The 14,568-nt window shown below is 30.9% G+C and overlaps 1 protein-coding gene and 1 pseudogene across 1 annotated transcript in view; both read right to left on the bottom strand.

Annotated features, from left to right (window-relative positions):
• The window catches only part of CCSER1 (coiled-coil serine rich protein 1), a 1,118,997-nt gene that overhangs the window by 152,080 nt on the left and 952,349 nt on the right, over window positions 1–14,568 (bottom strand). The window lies entirely within an intron of this gene.
• On the bottom strand, window positions 5,715–5,833 carry LOC120588439 (uncharacterized; annotated as a pseudogene).

Genomic DNA, 14,568 nt, shown 5'->3' with positions numbered 1-14,568 from the left:
CTTGAAGCTAGGTGATTCATACAAGGGAATTTATTATACCAGTGTTTCTACTCTTTGCATAATTTAAATTTTTTTATATAAAATATTGCTAAAATAATCAATTGCCAGGAAATGACAGAAATGGAAAATATTTAAAGCTTTTTCAAAAATACTTAATATCCTGTGGATGCAATAGCATCAAATAAACTGAAAATATCCACATACAAAATTCACCAAGAAAAGAATCAGGGATAGCAAATTATGGCTATATGTAACCCCAGCTTTGCACAAACCAGTTATACCAGTTGCATATCCACCTTGGAACTTGCCACGGGCTAGGCTGTGTTACATACTGTGTGATGTACTCATGTCTAAAATATGAATCTGCCTTCCAAACACTAATTCCCTGTGTTGGTTAGATTCTTAGGCTCATGGAGCCCCTGAATTACAGAAAATTATTTAGTTCATATAAGTTCTTACAATAATATACACTTTCTGAAAATGTCATGTGTATCCTAGAATCCATGGAGTTAAATTTAAAATATGTTAATACTCTACCAAATGTGCTGAGACATCAAGGAGACTGTAAGGTGTGATCAATACAATAAACTAAACACCCAAATCAATGGACTACAGTAAGAATCTCATTCGTGACAGTCTTGTCTTCATCCAAAGACATATGGTCCCCAAACTAAAAAGTCATTTGTTCCTAAATTAAAGAGGGGAAAAGGATTGTTTCTGACCTAAAAAAATACTTCTGTCATTTAAGCTAAATATAGAAATAAGATTTTGATTGCAGAATACACATGTGCATATATCTAAATTAATCTATTTAATGGATTCAGTGACTCCTTAATCAAGGAAAATAATGTTAAAATCTTTCAGTTTCCTTTCCAAAAGCTAACTCCAAATGTAGATATTTTATTGAGCCCTAAGGATCTGTCAGATACTGCTACGTGCTATATTTATATAGCTTTAATTAATTTGAGAAGAAAAAAGGGAGAAAATAGAGGACACTATAACAGAAGACGCAGTCTTCTCCCCATGTTTGATTTATTTCTTGACAAGTCAGCTTAGTTACTGAATCAGCTGTTTCACCAGTTTTTTACCGTAGTTATTTTTGGCACCTTTATATCTTATGCCTCCTCTCATATTTTTTTTTTTTGTCATTTTCTTACCTATATATATCCTAAGTTTCAGTCAATCCAGATTACTCCCATTTCTAATTCAAATCAACACAATTTTATTGAGAGGAAGTCACTCTGTTAAAGGTAAACCCTAAGTACTGTCTTCAAGAATTTTCTAGACTCTTAAGCCTATAGCATTATTTCAGGGATACAAAAGAGAGCATTTTATCTACCTCGGCTTCATGGAGGAAATGACTCCTAAATAAAATTTGTTGGAAAAAATACAAGAGTATCTTGTAGACAAGAAAGAGAGAGGATATCAGACAAATAAAGATCTCTTGGGAGCCTAAGGCAGCAATGCAGAATTGATATGATGAAGGTCTGAAACCAACTGCACTTTTTTAAAAAATGATAATTATAACAAGCTCTTTCAGGAGTTTACACTGTAGTCAAGTACCTAACTAAATGCAAGAGGCCTGAAATTCTCTTATACCAGATATCCTTGTGGCCCACTCCCTCAATTTTTTCAGACCTCTGCTCAGAGGCCTTCCCTAGGCAGACATAAAATAACCACAAATTGCCTGACCATGCTTTATTTTTCTCTCTATAATTTTTCACCTCTTGATATAGTATACATTTATTCATTTAACTGTTTATTCTCTGCATCCCACCACTAAAATATAAAAGCAGGCAATCCGTCTAGAGAAGTACCTGGCTAACAGGTATAAAATAAATATTTTTTGAAATGATGCATAAATAAATGCTGGTCACAGGAAAATGTTTCAGGTCCTCCAAACATGTGTTCCAAAACTGAATTAGCGTCCTCATAGCTCTCCCTCTTACCTGCTCATATAATCCTCATTCTATATTTGTCATCTCTGTTAACGAATCCACCACTCTCCTAAGCAGCCACAGAATTATACTTCATCTCCACCGTACCTACATCTTTTTAGTTCTCCAGTCCTGTTGATTCTTTCTCTATAATTCTCCAGGATCTCTCTTACTTTCATCTGTTCCCACGGCTGCTATGCTAGTGAAGACTAATCATCTCTCACCTCAGCAATAGCCTTTATCAAAAAAAATAATTACTTTAACTAAATTAAAAAGTTCCTGCCAATGTAACTTGCTCTAATCTCTCATGCTTCCAGCCCATCTTTCTTTCTTCACAGGAAAGTTTCTTCTTAGAGTAAAATTCACATCGTATCGCCTTTCCTAATTGCATGTGTTAGACTACAAAATATATTAAAACTTCTTAACCTTTTGAGATTTAATGAATGTCTTTATATTTTGGTAAAGTTAATGATAAGAATAATTTAAGTAACTTCGTCCTTAAGCTAATAAAATATATGTGTAAAATATTATTGTCCTGCCTACTATCTGCTAGTTTTTCAGTAAAGGCCACTTCTTCTCCTTCTCATGATAAGATTTGGTGTCACCTGTCTGGATTTTGCTCTTCAAGACTTTGCTTAAATACTAATTATCTTCAAAGAAATTAAAGCATCTTATCAACTCTAAACTTAAATTTTATTCTTAAATTAATCCACATAGTCACACTGTCCAAGTCAGTTTTCTTGGTATATTAAAAATCCCCAGCACAAGTATAACCCCTTCATCCTATTAGAATTCTCAACTACAGTTAATAGAAAATCAGCTCAACATAGTTTTTAACAGACAGAAATTTGTTGGCTCATATAAATAAGATGTCCAATGGACAGGTAAAGCTGGAAACTATGTTAAATATAATATTCTCTCTCTGTCTCTATCTCTTTATTAAAAAAAAAACTGCCAATATTTAATTTTTCATTGTAATAAAAAATATCTGAACATTTAATACAATTTATATGACCTGATAACAGCTATATAACAATTTGTATACCTGATTACTTTAGCTTTTTCCTGTAAAGATTACCAATAGTTTTAATTTAACAAATTGATAATTTTATAATAGGCTTAGAAAGGTTTATATTAAACAAACAAACAAATAAACAAAAAACAAAAAAAAGCAATAATAGCCATACAATGGTCATACAATTTCCCAAACAAAGATCAGTACTGGCTTCTTAGACCAAATAACTTATGCTACATATTAACAGCAATAGATATAATTGTTAAATTATAAGAAATATAATGTGGAATGAGGAGTTAACCACTTGAGAGGCATTTTACCTAAACTAACAAAATTTTTTGAGAATCTACCATGTGCCAAGCACTATTCTGGCCACTGGAGATACAGAAGCGAATAAATCATAGTTTCCTTGTATTCTTTGAACTGATGTCTAGTGAGAAGGTGGTAGAATGGACTATAAACATATACATGGACTATATACAATCAGATAGTATTAAGTGCTATGTTGAAAAATTAAGCAGTGTATCAGAAGAGGATGAGAGAAAGCTATATCAAATAGAGTGGTCAGAAAACTTACAAAAAAGAATTTGGCAAAAAAGAAGGAAGCTAATGTGAAAGTCTGGAGGAATGGCAATCTAGACAGAAGCAACAGCAGATGCAAAGGCTGTTGTCAGCATCTAATGTGAAACAATGACTGATAAATGTATGATGACAAAGCCTTCTACCTAATGGTATGGGCATTGTGTTGTTTTAAATAGTTTTCTATTGGTTCTTTTTTTAAAAAGTAACTTTAAAGTAGCTTATAAGATATTGCTTGTTATTAATGTACAACAAAATCTAAAACAATCAGGATCTCAGACTTCATAATTGGGTTGAGGAAAGGGTGACAAAGTCCAATTCATTAGACTACTCTGTCTTGATCGATAATCATTCATTGAAAATTTATGATAATCATATTGCCAATAAGATTTTCAACAATCCCAGAGGACAATCAAGAAAATATTAGCTGCTAGAAACATAAGAATAAAATTTTAACAGCTTTAGTTAATTTCAATGCTCAAAGAGGCTATATTGTTAATTAATATTTTTACTTACATTTAATACATACTTATTGCCCATAAATATTTAATAAGCCTGTCTAATTACATAAGACCTCTTCCTATTGAATAATCATATCAAATATTTGATTTATCTTTATAATTTATTTATTTAGAACATACTAATTTCAACTCTCGATAATAATTTAATTATTTAAAATGTAATTTTTAAATATTTCTCTTTTTCTAGTATTACTTTTCCCTAGTTTTCCTGTGGTTACAATTACTTTTAAAGAAGTTTTCTCCAGGTAGCAATTTTACTGTCATTTAAGAAAATCTAAATGGAATCTTAAAATGGAAACTCTTTTTTTTTTTTGTCTCCTGCTTTCTTTTGTAGGCTCTTCAATTTGTGATTAAAAGCAAACAAAACTCTAAAAATTTAAAAAGTTCTACAAGTACCTAAAATTTTTCATTTTTCCAGTAAAGATTTTTATATTCAATGGCATGGTGAGTTTTTCAATATTCTACATGACTTATAAGCCATGATCATTACCACACATATGCCATTATCATTATTTTTCCTTTCTTCATTAGTATTTGAAAAAAGCCATTATTATCATGTTCTAAAATGTGGAGTTCAGATATTTATGACATAATTATTATGCTAATTATTTTCATAATATGTGACAAAGTTTCCTAAACTTTAGTCTTTACAATTCACCATAACATTGTACTACCTATTATTTACTTTTACATTTCTTAAAAGAAACTGCATTTTAACATATGTATTTGAAGAAGAAATCTCATTTCACTGCCATGAATAGACTTTAATCATAAAATATAAATAACATGAAAACGAAGTAGTAGTATTAAATTTTAGGTAGAAGCTGTTGCATGATAAATGTCTTAGTCTAGTGCCTCTCTTTGTTAAAATAGAAGATTGACTGTGTTAAGGTGTTAAGGAACTATCATGTCCAAATTAAGACTTTATCAGCAGAAATGACAGATCAAAAGAAATGTTAGATTGTAATATATGTATGTCTCCCTCTGTAAATCAATGCTTCTTAAGTTCAAAGCAGCCACAGTCCTCTCTGCTATAATCCAAGTTACTGATTCCACACTTGGGACATAATCACATAGAGATTAGTGCAAAAGGGATTTACTTTATCTTTAGAAAATGTGTTTTATAAAATGGTAAATCATTGTCTATTTGGTCTATTTTTAACTGTTTTTACTCAAAGGCTTTTCTGACACAAAAATCAATTTTTATTAATTTTCTAAGATTAGGGAAGAAATTTAGCTAAAGGAGAAAAGCTGTGGAGCACATAAAGTGGAATTTTATTTTAGTTAATGAGGAAAAGTTTTAAGTCATAGAGTTAAATACAATTTAAATTTTTTTAAAAAATGTTTATTAGGCATATACTATGTTCTAAGTGTTGTTACAGGTGCTGGAATGGAGGACAAGAAAATTTTCATAAGAAATTTGGCAAGAAAGAAAAAAGGTAATCTTAACTATTTGTGTACATTTTTACTACCAAGTAAGCAATAGTAAATATTTTACTATATATTTGTAACGTATATTTAAAATGTATTATTTCATGCAGAGGTTAACTAATTCAAAAATTAAGACCCTCCCTGACTTTGGTTAGCTTCCACAGCACTGGATTGTCATTTCCTTGCTTACCTTTAAAAGCATAATACTTTTTTTCACTCTTTTTTTTTCAACACCTACAGCACCTGGTATTCCTAGGTGGTCTCCCATCCACGTACTAACCAGGCCCGACCCTGCTTAGTTTCCGAGATCAGACAAGATTGGGCACGTTCAGGGTGGCATGGCTACAGACTATTTTTTTTTTTTTCACTTTTTTTTCACTTCAGAAAAATAAGTAGTGAATTAACCAAGACGTTTGAAGGACTTAACATACATATGCCCAAAGAAAAGCATCAATCACATAATTCTTGTGCTTGGAAATCAAAACAAAGGAAAAGAAAGATGTATTTATCAGTGTGGAAAATGGCTAAAGAAAGTATATAGTATGCTTGGAAATAAGGCATTATAACTTACATGCAAGTGATATATCTTAGAAGAAAATATGAAATCCTTTTAGAATTATATATCTACAACTTTTCCCTGAGTCAGGAATTTCTTGTCATATCATGAGAATAATAGAACTAAATCATTAACACAAAATGAGAGTCTGAATAATCTATCTTCTGTTTCATTTTTATGGGAATAAAATAGAGGGAAAATTACATACTAGAAGTAAAAAAAAAAGTATCTAATTTATTATATACATGGTATAACCTAAAAAACTTTAACATGTTTAAGATTGTAGTAAAAATAGTACTTCAATCCTTATATTTGGATGACTTTTCAAAGTATTTGCACTTAATCTTTGGATAAGCAGTATAAGGTAATGGTAAACACATCTAGCTGTACATCGGGTTTCCTGAGTTAGAATTCTAGGTCTGCTACTCACTCAACTGTAGGACCTTGTTAACTTAATAAACCTGTTCCGGCTTTAGTTATTTCATCTGGAAGTGAGTATAATAATATTAACTATCTTATAGTGTTGTTATGAGTATTAAAAATTTCAACACATGTACAATACTTACAGGGGTAGTAGACAGTGTTAATCCTCATAAGTTTTAGTTATTTCTATTTTTTTTGTATTCTTATTTTTCTCTCACTGCAGAAATAACAGACTTTTAAATATGAAAAATAAAAATGTTTTGATATTTAATAGATATTTTACACCAAATTTCTCAGAACAGTAGTTTTATAACATTTAAATGCAGCGAAACAAGTGAATGTTGATATGAAAATGCAGAATTAAAACATTTACTTTCTGATTAGATTTATTGTATTCTTACCTGTTATGCCATGCATTTTATATATGATAGTGATTAATGTGGAGGCACAACAATATTAAAAATAATTTGCAAATGACATATAATGCCAAAAGCCCAAGTAAAAATCTTTATAATTTCCAAGTAAATGAAATGTATTCAGTAACTATCATTTTATTATAAATGTACACCTTAAATTGTTTAGTTTTAACTGTATTTGATTTTTTTCTCTACCAGAATACATTAAAACTACTTTTCAAATTAATTGCTGTTAGCTATATTCTAAAACTAATAATTAGAACTTTTTTTAAAACCAAAGCTCTTTATAGTTCCAAGTATATCATCTTATATTGTGTTACTCAATCCATAGTTCAGAAAAGCAACACTATAGAATTAATCAGTGTAATTTTGTTTTCCATTCTCTGTGGTGCCCTTTTGTAGTTTTCAATTATAAAGAGAAAATTATGAAAATAAAATAAAGCCCTACTCACCCTAGAAAGCAATGATCTGAAAACAGAGTCAAAGGACTGAAATCATTTTAATAAACTTTTTAAATGTTGAGAATAAAATAGTAGAAGACAGTAGAATAAAATCAAAGCCTAGCCCTCTGAGATCTGTGCAGCAAATTTACCATGCTACTCCAAAGGCATTTAATATTTTCATTAAAGTGGAAAAACTTAACAGGAGTTTCAATTATGTCCATTATGCCCAGGAGACCAACTTTTGAAACTAGGCCAACAGATCCTGACTAACTGATAAAAGCTAAATGGTTTTTTATCTTAATTGTACATTATTAAAGCCAGACAGAAATACTTAAAGAAATTTAAACTGATGGAGTTCTAGTTCACTGAGTTTCCACAAGTTCATATTCTGCTACCCACTGTGAATTGATATAGAAATTCGTGTGTACTGAAATAAAGATAACTTCAAATCAGAATCACAAGATGTGCAGAACTAATAATGAAGCAGATGCATACCTTGTATCTTCTTCATTAAATCAAGATACCAAAATAAGTTGTGATTCTTTATGATACCTTATCAAAGTATGATAGAAGATAGAATATATAACTTGATGATTTAAAAATTAATATTATTTTAAGATGGAACTTGTCTCTTTTGCATGAACACAATTTTATGACACTCATAAGAATTAGGCATTTAAAAAAATAAAATTCATAATCTCCAAGCAAATATAGTCATACATGTTCCTCTTGAAATCTATAACAGATGACTATTATTTTTGTTAGCTAGCATCTAATCATCCTTCATGAAACCGTATCCTAATTTCTCTCTGGGGAAAAACATTCTTCCTCATATTCAATACTTCTGGTGGGATTCACGTATAGTTAGTTCAGGACTTAACCACAGTCATTATTTTTTTTTTTGGTGTATATTTGCCCTACCAGAACCAGAAGTGCACCATAAGTCTTCTACTGTAGATTTTTGGAAAGAAGAAAGTTGTATTTGCCTTTAGACTGAAATCTGAGAGCATGTTTGTTGTTGCAGCTACCACTGCAGCTACCACTGCAACAACATGTTGTTCCCATGCAAAGCCAGGGACTTGAGTAAAACACAGCAAAAATCAGAGCTGAGACATAAAGAGATACCAAAAATTGAGAGTTCTCTTTATTTCTAAATCCAAATTCAGCTGCCTGAACTGAGCCTGATAAGCAACGATGAGGTGGCTTTTCTTTTACTTACCAAAAAAAAAAGATACAAAACCAAAGATTCATAAATGATCAGAAATATAAAAAGATTCTTCTATACAGGAATCTTTTAAATTAATTATTAATGCATTCATTAACATTTATTACATATCCATTAAATGTATGGCAATATGCAAGTGTTAAAAACTGATTTAGAATTCATTTTAATGGATTTTACATTTTATATCTTTTACTCCCCAGAACATCAAGCCTTCTTAAAGCAAAGATATACTTATCTGATATAATTTGAAGTCTCCTTTACCAAAATAATTTTAGTAATGAGATAGAATTCTATAGGTTAGACTATTTATAGAAAACAAGATAAATAATATTGCTCAATAATCTTGTCTGATATACTAACATCACATAAAATGTCACCTACCTAAAATGTCTTATCACATGGAAACTTATCAAAAGAAAAAGAACACTTAAATCATAATTTTAATAATGAGTTAATACAATACTTTCAGAAAGCAATGATCAACTAGATAGAATCCTTAAAAATGAAAAAAAAAATAGTGTCATGGTATACTAAACAAATTGTTTGGTTAAGTAAAGCATGAACACTGGGATGGTGCCTGAGTTTAATTTCCAGCTCTAACAGTTATAAGTTGTATAACTTTGTCAAACTTCTTAACCTTTCAAGATATACTTCTGTCATTTGTAAAGAGAAGAAAATCATACCAACCTCTGTGTGTAGATTTTGTAAGCTTGTAAGTTATAAGGAATATAAAACATGTAGTGCATGATCTCACACACAACGATCATTCAATAATTACTGATTTAAAATTATTAACAAAATAAAGTAATATTAGATTAAAATAAATCAATAGAGATCTTTGGGAGAAAAAAACACAGATATTAAAATGAAAAAACAACCAGGTTTAATTAGTCTCATGATGTAAGTCCATTTCTCAATGATTTTGTACATGGGTACTTATATTTTTTCTTTAAAGATTGAAAGAATTAACAATTTACACTATTCATAAAAAAATTATTTAGAACTATCATAAAACTGAGAAGATGCAACTATATAGAAATCAACTTATAACAGTTTGTTTTCTTTAATTTTGTGTTTTCTCGATATGATCTTGCTAAGTACAGAATACAAGAAACATTATATTACTCGATCTGTGAAGCACTGATAGAGCCTGAAAGTCAAAAAAGGAAAAAATAATAGTTCTCAAACTCATTATGTGATATGATGGAGAAAGTAGAAAAAAAATTAAATGTAAACGAACAGTAGTCTTCAAATAAATGCTGAATTTTTGTCAAACTGCCTATTTTTCAAAACACTGCTAAGTGGTTTTTAAAAAGTGTGTGCTTTCTTTAGAACAGATAAAATATATATATTTAAAAGGAAAAATATATTAGCATGTAGACATCACAGTGAATTTTAATGGATTCCAGTTTTCTAGCCTTCACTTTTGGGGATATGCTATTAACCTTTAACCAGAAAGATACTGAAAAACCACATTAGTGGATTCCATACCTAAGTGAAGTCTTTTAAATTACTTAATGTGCAAAATTTGTTTTCTTACCTATAATCATTACATGTAAACTTAGATTTTAAGTGCATTTTGGTTCATTTGGTCTAATTACATTTTGACATCTTCTTTCAAGGCGTTTTAAGATTTAAAAATCTGTTTTTTTCTTTTTAGTTGTATCTATGAATTACAATATATTTGGGTCATCAGTTTATGTAATCCATTTATCATGCTATTTTCATTGCCCTCACCTAATTTCTAAATAACATCACATGATGACACTAGAACTTTGATTCTTCCAGAATTACAGAGTTATTTCCTTAACTCCCAAAGTCAGGCCCAAAGGGAAAATTCTCTGGACTTTTATGATATATCTTAAAGAATCTGAAATAGAACAAATTTTTTTATTGCACATTGCTATATTCTTCTCATGAGGCTAATGCATGCCTCGCACAGAATATTTACCCTTTATTTTACAGGGTTATTATTAATTAAAACTATTACATTCTGAAATTAACTTTTGTAATAACTGTTATGTTGTAATGAAAGGCAGCACAGCCATGGCTGCATGCTGTTGGAGAAGTCTAGGCCAGAGAGAAAGAAGTTATGATACAATCTGGGAAGATTTACAAAATTTATCTGGATAATAAGATTATCCACCTACAGGAAAGAGCCAGAGTTCAAGTCCAAGGCAGCTAAATAATCTTTAATCTCATCAGGGCTATTCTCTGGAAAGAGAAGGACAAATGCATTCGGTATGGTTAGGTATTTACAAGACTGGACCTAAAATACTAAAAATATTGTTTCTCCCCACCTCTACTGCCACATACCTTCCTCTTAAGTAATTTAAAATTTGAACAATATTAAAATTTAAGCATAATACAATCTTTAAAAAGTCCTAATTCTCCTACCATGACTAATTCAATTTAAAAAATAAATATCAAACCATTATACATTGATAACTATATAAAAAGGCCTAATCTTTTCCCAAAGAATGTCTAGAAAATATCCTTAGTTGTTGACCGTGCCTGTGTTACAGCTACCATAACTGAAGGGGAAAAGCTTTGTAGGAATAGGACAAGTGAGTTTTATCCCAGTTTATCCGGCAATATATAGCTTAGAGACCGAATTTAAGCCCAGAAATAACCCAGAGTAGGAATTGGGAACAGAGTGGGTTTAAAAGGCCCAGAAGGTAAACCAGTCACAGTCATTGGCGGGTGTACGAAGCCGTAGGCCAAAGTTCACACATGTGAAAGGACTGGATGCCAAAATGGAAAGAACGGGACTACTTTCAGACATACTTCTTAAAGGGCCAGGCTCTTACCAATTAGGTTAAGGGACTGGACAGGGCTGATTCCACCAGATACAGACAGCCATCAGTATCAGAAGGCAGTAAGGCAAAACCTGACAGTGAAGAAAAACTTGCTTCTTTTATACATTTCTTGGATCCAATGTATGTGTGGAAACTCTACAGTGGGTATTCATCCATTAAATATAATCATTATCATTCAAATATCTATTCAGTTCAAATAAAATTCTCTAAAAATATTTGCCTAAAGTTTTCAAGATAGATCAACTCCTCTCTCTTAAAATCATTATGACAGCATCAGTAATCTAAACATGACTTCTTAAAATGGAGCAGACTTTAATATAATTAGCACCTGTTGAAAAAACTAACTTCAATATTTTTGAAGGAGTTATCATCACTATGGTCATCAATGTAGTTGTGTAACAATTTCTATAAAAAATGTGCTAAAACTGACTCTTTTTAAAAAATTTATTTCATAGGTATTTGTACTTGTTTACATTTTTAACAAGGGGTTGCATTCATATACTTAATAAGTAGATATATTCATATACATTACTTAATAATTAAATCAACATTATTACCCAGCTATTAATATTAGTTTTCTCTGAGGGTAAAAATTTAGAGATCTGTCAAGTTTAATGTTAGGCTGCTCTACCTTTACAGGCAGATATTAATTTTAATAAGAATTATATAACAATATTTTTATTAAAATATAAATTTGCAGGACTTATTTCATCTTAACTAACTAGGAAAATTACAAATAGTTATTATTCAACTGCTATTATTGAAAATCTATTTAAAATATGTATGACAATATCAGTAACTTTAAGCATTAAGTCCTTTACTTAACATAATTTTGTCTTAAAAATTAGTCTTTTCCATCTTTCCTACAGTGATAGTTATGAATCTTAACTGCGTATAAAGGATGTTTTTTCAAAGATGTTCTTTGCATTCATTATGGCTCCAGTTATAGAAATGTATTAAAGGAAAAACATAGCACAGCAAAACCAGGCTTATACCTTCTTGTGCTGTAATAACTATTAAAGATAAGTAATTTTTATTGACCAGCTCCATAGGATTTATAGCTTTATAGAATATTAAATACTTGCATCTCATAAAACTCAGTGAATAGTTAAAGATGGATTTTAATTTTTAAACATATTCCTCATCAAAGTAGGGTAAATGTTATATTTGTTAAAGTGCATCGGAACGACATGCATATATAACTACACTGGGCTGTATGTATAGAAATGTAACTTGATGAAACAGATTATCTTATCAACAGCAGTTCATGAATGTATATAGACACAAATAGGATTACAAATGAATTACAAGTGAATTTCCTTTTACTGTATATACCCACACTCCTCCATTATTCTCAGCTATGTTACATAAAAGTATGGCTCTGCTGAATTTGCTCTTTTCAGTATGCAACCAAAACTATCTAAAGGAAGTAGTAAAAAACAAAACAAAACAAAACAAAAACAAGACTATAGCAAATAGGAAATAAAATATGGCCTTGAAGTAATTTTTTTTTTTTTTAATGTATGGCAGGTTGTGAAAATATAAATGTATACACAACTCAAATGACACTTCATCATTTTTCTTGTCTCTTTTAACTCTGAACCTACTCCCAGTCAACATAATTTAGGTGTTTATGTCCTGGTTCCTTTGTGATGCTGTTAAAGAAATTGTCCACAGTTACATTCAGTCTTATGGCCCCAGTGCTGTACTTGCTTTACCTGATATTTCCCCCTGACTTTTCCAATAGGCATAAAATCAGCCCCACTTAGAGAAATCCTCATTTTCACTCTCTTCTCTCATGTTGTGAATGCATTATTATAATACCCCTTTTATGTCTAGAGAAGAGAATGAATTTCTACTCCATTCTCCCTGAAAGGCCTCCTTCTCCAAGCCTGCCTTATTTACTCTCCCTCATAGAATGAGTGTAATGAGTGACTGTCTCATTGATGCCACTGGGAAAATGCTCAACGAGAATGCTTTGTTTAGTATCTCTGGCACTCTCTCCTCTCCTGTAAGCTCCCAGGGAATGGATGGTGTACCTGGGAGTTTGGATGGCTGACATGTAAGAGGGTGAGCAAATTCACATAGGGGTGGGTAGGGAAACAGAAAATACACTTTTGCCTCAGTTTCTCCCTATGACTCCACTCCAGCTTTCCCTAATCTTTCTCTCCCTTACTGCAGGGACAAGTTAGTTTCTCAGCTCAGAACACATAACATATATAGAAAATGGAGGCTCCAGGCTTAAAAATCCCAACTCGGAAGCATCTATTCTCGTTCTTATAATATTACGAAAAACAGACATTAATTTTACTCAGAATAACAGCAGTCTTTTAACTTAAAAAAAAAAGATACATTTAAAAGCCTTATTTCATCTCAGTAAGAAAATTCTGAGGGCAGATCAATATATCTATACAAACACTGAAGATTATTTGATTTTACACTCTTTTACATTCCAGGTCATTCTAGTTTTTATCTACTTAGATAAATATATCTTCCCAATAAGTAAGCCTTACATGTGTAGGAAGCATTTAACGGATTTCAATATAGAAAGACCAACACCCACAGGCATACGATTGGACATAGAAAATATCCCACTCGACTAAACATTACAAGCACAGAAAATACTCTTGCATATGGACATTCACCTACTTAAAGGTAGAGACTAATACACAAACATAGTACATTGCAAAAATATGTAGGTATATATAAACTAAACAATACATACATATTTAGGCTTCTCCAATCAGTAAAAACTGTTTTTTACCACCTTGTTTTATAGGAGTTTTTTGGTGTATGTATATGTGTATGTATGTGTGTGTTCTCCTTTTATCTGCCACTAGTCTGATTTTGGATGGCAGCAACTGCCTTCTTCATGTCTCCCCTTCCACCAGTGCAAATTCTACATTACATTACACATAGTAGATATTTATTGAATATTTGAATGTATTTTTTAATGAATTAGGAAACACGTCTAGGCAAAACCTGGATACATAATATCCAGACAGAAAAACTCAAGAAGCATGAGAAATTGAGAGAACTGTGTGATGCTCAATAAAAGGCTGAGCTTGAGAAGGTACGAGCTAGTGTGATTGGTTAGTAAGGGAATGTCTAACAAAGCGGGCTCAGAATTTTTGCATTTATTATGAAGACTTAGCATTCTCAATAATCTTGTGGAATGATTAAATACTTGATTTATTTATTAA

The sequence above is a fragment of the Pteropus medius genome, unplaced genomic scaffold (genome assembly GCF_902729225.1).
Source record: "Pteropus medius unplaced genomic scaffold, Ma_sr-lr_union100, whole genome shotgun sequence".
NCBI lineage: Eukaryota > Metazoa > Chordata > Mammalia > Chiroptera > Pteropodidae > Pteropus > Pteropus medius.
Note: the sequence above shows the minus strand (reverse complement) of the source record. Positions and strands in the feature narration are given on the sequence as shown.